The sequence below is a fragment of the Mesoplodon bidens genome, assembly GCF_964165515.1.
Source record: "Mesoplodon bidens genome assembly, chromosome: 3".
In the NCBI taxonomy this organism is placed as follows: Eukaryota; Metazoa; Chordata; class Mammalia; order Artiodactyla; family Ziphiidae; genus Mesoplodon; species Mesoplodon bidens.
The window spans coordinates 8,872,992-8,880,295 of record NC_138178.1 but is presented as its reverse complement, the minus strand read 5'-3'; positions in this window follow the sequence as shown (position 1 = coordinate 8,880,295).

Genomic DNA, 7,304 nt, shown 5'->3' with positions numbered 1-7,304 from the left:
GTCCATCTTCTCATTGCAAAACACAAAGTGTAGGTTCTACTATCATGATGAAGATGAGAATACACAGTTCAAGTTTCATGGTTGGGAAGAGAAGCCCCCAAAGTTGTTTATAGCATGGGAAAGAAGGTTGGGTCACCTGACTTGGGTCACATTTGGGGACATCTTAGGCATTTGATCTAAGACACCACCACTGAAGATACGCAAGAACAAGCCCCTGCTACCCTTTCTCTTTACTCACCGGGAAGACTACAGGACTTCAAGTTAGAAATTAGTCAATATTCTATGCACAAGTCCTGAACATTTTGTTTAGCATGAAGATCCAATTAGACCCTCCCTTCTTGACTGCAGCTCAAAATTCAAACAAATCAGTTAGTACCTGCTGGAAAAGAAGGTTGGAGAGTGAGCCTGTAGAGCAGCTCTGTTCTTGGAACACAGGAATCATGAAGCCTGTCTGCCTGTACCTTCACTCTGCACACCTGCTCAGAACAAGAGAGCTGGTTAGAGCCAACGGCCAGCCACATGGATTACTGGTTCAGCCTCAGCGCAGACTAGCTTTGCTCTCTGGAAACCTCTGCTCTCACCTGTGAAGCTGGAAAATAACAAATGCGCTTTTATAAACTTCTGCAAACCAAGAAGAACAAAACTCAAAACAGATGGAGGAAACGAGATAAGAAATCAAAGCCAGCTTTTGGACTTAAAACCATTTGAGATTTCTTGGAAATCACCCCCCCCAAAAAAACTTCCTTTTATGGAAATGGCAAAGGCAGCAGAAATCAAATGGTTTGCCTACAGTTGAAGGGGAGGGGTGCAGCTGAAATGTGATGGAAATAAGAGCTCTCAGCCCTTCAGGTCACAGGTTCTAGGGGTTAAAGTTCAGAGAAAACCACCCATGAAGTACCGGGGAATAAACAACACGCAGCAAGACCATCGGCTGGACACTCATTGGAGGGAAAAAAGAGTTTAAAGCCCAAAGAGTTCAATCACCAATCTGTCCCACAGATGGGGGTGGGGTTGGAGGTAATGTGCCTGCAGGTGGGGCTGTTACCACTTCCTTGGCAAGGAAGGGACTCCGCCCTGTTTTTGTGGGCTTGATGCATTATATTCTGATTAAACGTATCCCAGGTGTGGAGAACAGCTGTAGTGGATGTTCATCTTGCCTCTGCCTATTTCCCAAGAAAAAGAAACAAGTTTTGTTTTGTTTTGTTTTCTCTCTCTATGGGCTCTTCCAGGTAGCAGCTAAGCCTGGGAAGAAGCGTAGAACAAACATTTACTCACAAGCACTTTCTGATCCAACCCCCAGAACTGTGTAAATCTGTCATTTTGATCCCACAGGACAGGCAACGGCCAACCTGAAAGGTGGTGAAATTGGCCCAGGTTCTAACCTAGGTGCACGTGGGGTGGAGAGGGACGCATTTAAATGCTTAAATAAACCATATCTGTAGGAGGGCAGAACCCATGGGTCATTTCTGGGCCCTGGGCTTTGAGAAAAGTGATAATAGTACTATGTGGATAAGACAAATCTCTAGATGTTGGAATTCCTTTGAATTATTATTCTGACTCTGCCCCCAAATGAACCTCAGGTATCTGCAACCAATTTATTTTATCTATCTTTCTGTGCAATGTCTACAAAAATAATCAATAAACAATCAATAATAAGAATAGACAAGAGTTGTATTTGCTCCAAACTAAGGACTAGCCCAGAAGCCCGCTTCCCAGACTACTGAGAAACTGCTCCATAGAAGCAGGGTTTTCCACACAATTTTATATCTTGTCAGAACAAAGAACATTAAGCAAGTCAGGGTTACACTTCTTCAAGGAACACTAGGTTTACACCAGTAAATTTTGTTCAGTGAAGGTAGGCTAATCACTGCAATAAACCCCACAATCTCAGAGGCTTAACACATGAGAGTTTAGTTCTTACTCATGTAGCAGCCCAATGTGGGTCCAAGTCAGAGGGGTACTTGGCTCCATGCAGTCATTCAGGGACCCAAGATGGAGGCTACTCCACCACCTTCAACCCATGATTTCCAAGGTCATTCTGGGCATTGAAATCCAGCGAGTGGAGGGGAAAGGCATGTGAGATTTTTATAGGCCAGGCATATAACCTGGGAAGCCTGGGAAGAGGGGGGTGAGCATGCCTATAAAATTAAGCAGTGTTACCAAATGTAAAATAGATAGCTAGTGGGAAGCAGCCGCATAGCACAGGGAGATCAGCTCGGTGCTTTGTGCCCACCTAGAGGGGTGGGATAGGGAGGGTGGGAGGGAGGGAGACACAAGAGGGAAGAGATATGGGGATATATGTATATGTATAACTGATTCACTTCGTTATAAAGCAGAAACTAACACACCATTGTAAAGCAATTATACTCCAAAAAATGTTAAAAAAAAATTAAGCAGTGTTCAGCAAAAAACATGAGCACATCTTCCCTCAACTTTGCCTGAGTATAGAAAACATCTTTCCAGGCTTGTGCACAGCGCTATCTGCTGCTCAGAATAAAAAACAGGAAGGGAGACAGCACTGGGCTTGGGGATCCCAGTAACCAGGCAGAAGAGTCAGAATTTAGTACACACTCTGGAATTGTAATTGGTTTGGTAACATAGGAGATTAGAGGAAATTCATGCAGTGGTCATTTTCACTTAATAGACACCAGCTAAAAATTGTGAGGATGTGGAAGAGGAGTTGTTGGCTTGGCTTTGGCTTAGTTTATTTTTCTGTGAAATTAAACTAGGAGGTCAACACACGAATGAGAATCAAGAGGAGTATATGAACATGCTTCTGCGGGAAGGCAGCTGAGTCCAATGAAGTGCTTGATTGGAGTTAAAAGACCTAGCTTTGAGTCCCAGCTCTGCCTTTACCCGGGCTGGTTTCCTCGGTTTAAAATGAGGGAAAAAGAAGACTTTTCTAGATCTTTTCCAGCTGGGAGTTCTGATCCAGTCATTGGGTCATATATGACCTCTTTTTAAAGATGGCGGTTGAAGCCATATGAATACATTGGATCCCTCAAGGAGAGTGGCTTTTGTTTTTGTTTTTTTAATCCAAATCCATATGTTTTAATTTCTAGGTCAGAAGCATTATTCCCTGCATTTAAGGAAACATAAATATGTACGTGTTTTTTAAGTAAGTAGGACTCACCAACTGACTGGAAGTTGGTGATGGGATAGGAGAGTTTGTAGCCTGGTGCACCTGAGTTGCTGATGAAATCTTGCAACTGATCGATAACAATAGTAGTTAACCAACTTTGAAGCATCAGCTGTGAGTCAGACACATTCTAATTATCTTACATAGGTTATTTCCCGTTTCACAACAACTCCTGTGAGGAGTACAGTTTGGGGCCTGTTTTACAGAAGAGGAAACTGAGACACAGAAAACACTTGTGGAAGAAAAAATTAGAAATGGGGAGGAAACGAGAGTGTGACAGACTCTCCACTAAACTTGGGTGCTCTGCTCTCCTCCCATGCATCTAGGTGGCCCAACGGAGTGGGACAGCAGTAATGTGACACTAAACTTCAGATGTGTCTTTACCATCCTCCCTTCTGCTCCCTCCTCCTCACACAAAGGCAACCTCGGAAGCCACATATTGAAGATGGCAGAGACTCCTTGAGTCTGGATCCCTGAATGACCTTGTGGAGTGGACCTCCTGTGCCCCATTTCACCCTCCACCTCCTGACCCAGAACTCCTACCTTGGACTGTTACACAGATGAGAAATACATTTTTATTGGTTAAGCCACTAAGAATTGGGAGTACCTTTGTTAGAGTGGATATCTTGCTCTATCTAATTAAAACTGAGTGGGAAGTAAAGACAATAGATTAAATATTGGGCAGGATGAGATTGAAATCTTGTGGGACAACGGAATGAAAATGTCTAATAAGCAGACAGAATTTGTAGAGACACAGGGAGTCATCATTACATATGCAAATTCACCTGTGCATGCTCAGTCTTAAATAAATAAATAATGGAGAGTGGGGAAGAATTATTTAAATTGTTTTCTTTTTGCCATTTTACTCTATGGCTCCAAGCTCTAAGCAGACCATGAAATGGGAGGTGTGAACCTGTTCTTCCTCCAAATGGACTCATTTCCCTTGTAGGTCCTCACAATATGAACGTCTCACCACTCTGAGTATAATTCCAGTCTTTAAAGAAACATTTTCCTTCATAACAACTTCAAATTTGAGCCAGCTGTTTCATCTCTTTTTCAATCGAAAAAACAATGAGTAAGTCTCATGTTGACAAATGCTATTCTTACCTCTGACCCTGATCTTAGAAGTCAACCCAATTCAACATGTGACTCTACTGTGTAAGATTGGGAATTACTATCTTCAAGATGGCAGTTGAATTCATGGGAGAAGATTGGCTTTCCTGGGGAAAATGCATAGAGGAAGATGAAGAGAGAACCAAAGATGGAAACCCGGAGAACTCCAACCTATAGGAGATGGGTGGAGAGAAGGTCCTAAAGGCTAATGACAGAATAGGGGAGGGGGGAGGAGGACCAGGAGTATTTAGTGCCCTCAAGGCCAAAGGAGAATGCCAAAGAGTGAGTAATTGATTATTTCAAAACTTAAAAAAAAAAGCTGAGAAAGGGGTCATTGGATTTGACAATAAAAATATCATTCATGAATGCAAATCAAAACTACAATGAGGTACCACCTCACACCCATCAGAATGTCCATCATTAAAAAGTCTGCAAATAACAAATGCTGGAGACGGTGTGGATAAAAGGGAACCCTCCTACACTGTTTGTTGGTGGGAGTGTACTTTTGTGCAGCCACTGTGGAAAACAGTATGGAGGTTCCCCAGAAAACGAAAAATAGAATTACCATATGAGCCAGCAATCCCACTCCTGGGCATATATCCAGACAAAACTATAATTCAAAAAGATACATGCACTCCTGTGTTCATAGCAGCACTATTCACAATAGCCAAGACATGGAAACAACCTAAATGTTCATTGACAGAGGAATGGATAAAGAAGATGTGGTACGTAAATACAACAGAATACTACTCAACCATAAAAAAGAATGAAATAATGCCATCTGCAGCAACATGGATGCAACTAGAGATTATCATACTAAGTGAAGTAAGTCAGAAAGAGAAAGACAAAAAACATATGCTATCACTTATATGCGGAATCTAAAATATGACACAAATGAACCTATCTATGAAACAGAAACAGAATCAGGGACATAGAGAATAGACTGCTGGTTGCCAAGGGGGAGGGGGCGGGGAGAGGGATGGACTGTGAGTTTGAGATTAGCAAATGCAGACTGCTTTATATAGAATGGATAAACAACAAGGTCCTACTGTGTAGCACAGGGAACTATATTCAGTATCCTGTGGTAAACCATAATGGGAAAGAATATGAAAAAGAATGTATATATGTATATATGTGTATATATATATATAACTGAGTCACTTTGCTGTACAGCAGTGATTAACACAACATTGTAAATCAACTATAATTCAATAAAAAATTGTTTTAATAAAAAAAAATATCATTGGTGACTTTTGCCAGAGCAACATCAATGGAGTTGTAGACATAAAAATCAGACTTTAATGGATAAAAAAAATGAATGAGGGCTTCCCTGGTGGCACAGTGGTTGAGAGTCTGCCTGCCGATGCAGGGGACACGGGTTCGTGCCCCGGTCCGGGAAGATCCCACATGCCGCGGAGCGGCTGGGCCCGTGAGCCATGGCCGCTGAGCCTACACGTCCGGAGCCTGTGCTCTGCAACGGGAGAGGCCACAACAGTGAGAGGCCTGCATACCGCAAAAAAAAAAAAAAAAAAAAAAAAAAAAGAATGAGAGGTGAGGAAGAGAGAACAAGCTGCTAAGAATTCTGGTGATGAAAGCATGGCCAAAGACTGGGGACGGCTTGGGAGTCAGCAGGTCAAATCCTCCCCCACAATTTTCTTTTTCTTTTTAACCTTTTTTTTTTTTTTGGCCGCACCACATGGCTTGTCGAATCTTAGTTCCCCGACCTGGGACTGAACCCAGACCACAGCAGTGAAAGTGCTGAGTCCTAACCACTGGACCACCAGGGAATCTCCCCCATAATTTTCTAGCCATCCAACCACCCTCAGATTCAGTCTCTTATCTATGAAGTAGGTTCAATAATCCTTCTCTCAGAGAGGTTTCTGAAGATGAAATGAGGGGACAGTGATGATTGTGCTTTAAGAACAAAGAACTAGGAATGGGTGTAAGTCATGGGTGTTCCAGATGGTCTAAAATCTTCCTCTCCATAAAGCAGAGTCAACACAGAGCTGAGCACCTGGGCACAAATGCCATCTCCATATAGAACTTCTACTGACATGTGCTTGGGGTGGTGATTTGAGGAATGTTATGGGAGCACCCTGTGAAACTCTGGTTCATTTGATGAAAAGATGTTAAAGGTGTTTTTTATTATATTACACAGCCTCATCCTAAAGGTGACTTCTGGGGGTATCCTCTCTGGTCTTAAGTGTGTAATGAATTGTGTAAGTAAATGTGTTTCTCCTGAACAACTGGCCTGTTTTTAATCTTGTAACTGATCAGGTTTCCCTTTTTACAATGGTTACTAGAAAGCTCAGAGACAAATACCATGAATGCATTTTATACTAGCTCTTCTCCAGTTCTCTTTTATGTCCCTACTCTTGTTCCTCTCCTATTTAAGGTCTGTGTCATATGATTTTATGTTGTTTATTCTTATAAACAGTCTTAAATGTTTTCTCTTACAAGGAAGGATATAAATAATGTTTTGGGGGGTGTTGAATAATATTTAGCCCCATATTATAGTTGATTTTCAAATACATTTTTTCATTTTCTTTTTTTTTTTTTTGGCGGTACGCGGGCCTCTCACTGTTGTGGCCTCTCCCGTTGTGAAGCACAGGCTCCAGAGGCGCAGGCTCAGCGGCCGTGGCTCACAGGCCCAGCCGCTCCGCGGCATGTGGGATCTTTCCGGACTGGGGCACGAACCGGTGTCCCCTGCATCGGCAGGCGGACTCTCAACCACTGCGCCACCAGGGAAGCCCTCAAATACATATTAAGACCTCTCCAATCTGCCTATATATATATCCCAAGAAACTTGCTCTTGTGTACTCTCCTCAACACCAGAGCTCAAGACAACAGCTAACACTGATTAAGCACTTACTATGTGGGCTGTTCTAAGCACTTTCTATGTATGGCTTCATTTAACCATCACAAGACCCTCTTTGTGTCTACTTTATAGATTAGGAAACTGAGGCACATAAAGGTTAAGTAACCTCACCAAAGCCACACGGATAGTAAGTGATGGATCTAAGATTAAAAACCCAACTGTCTGGCTCCAGAG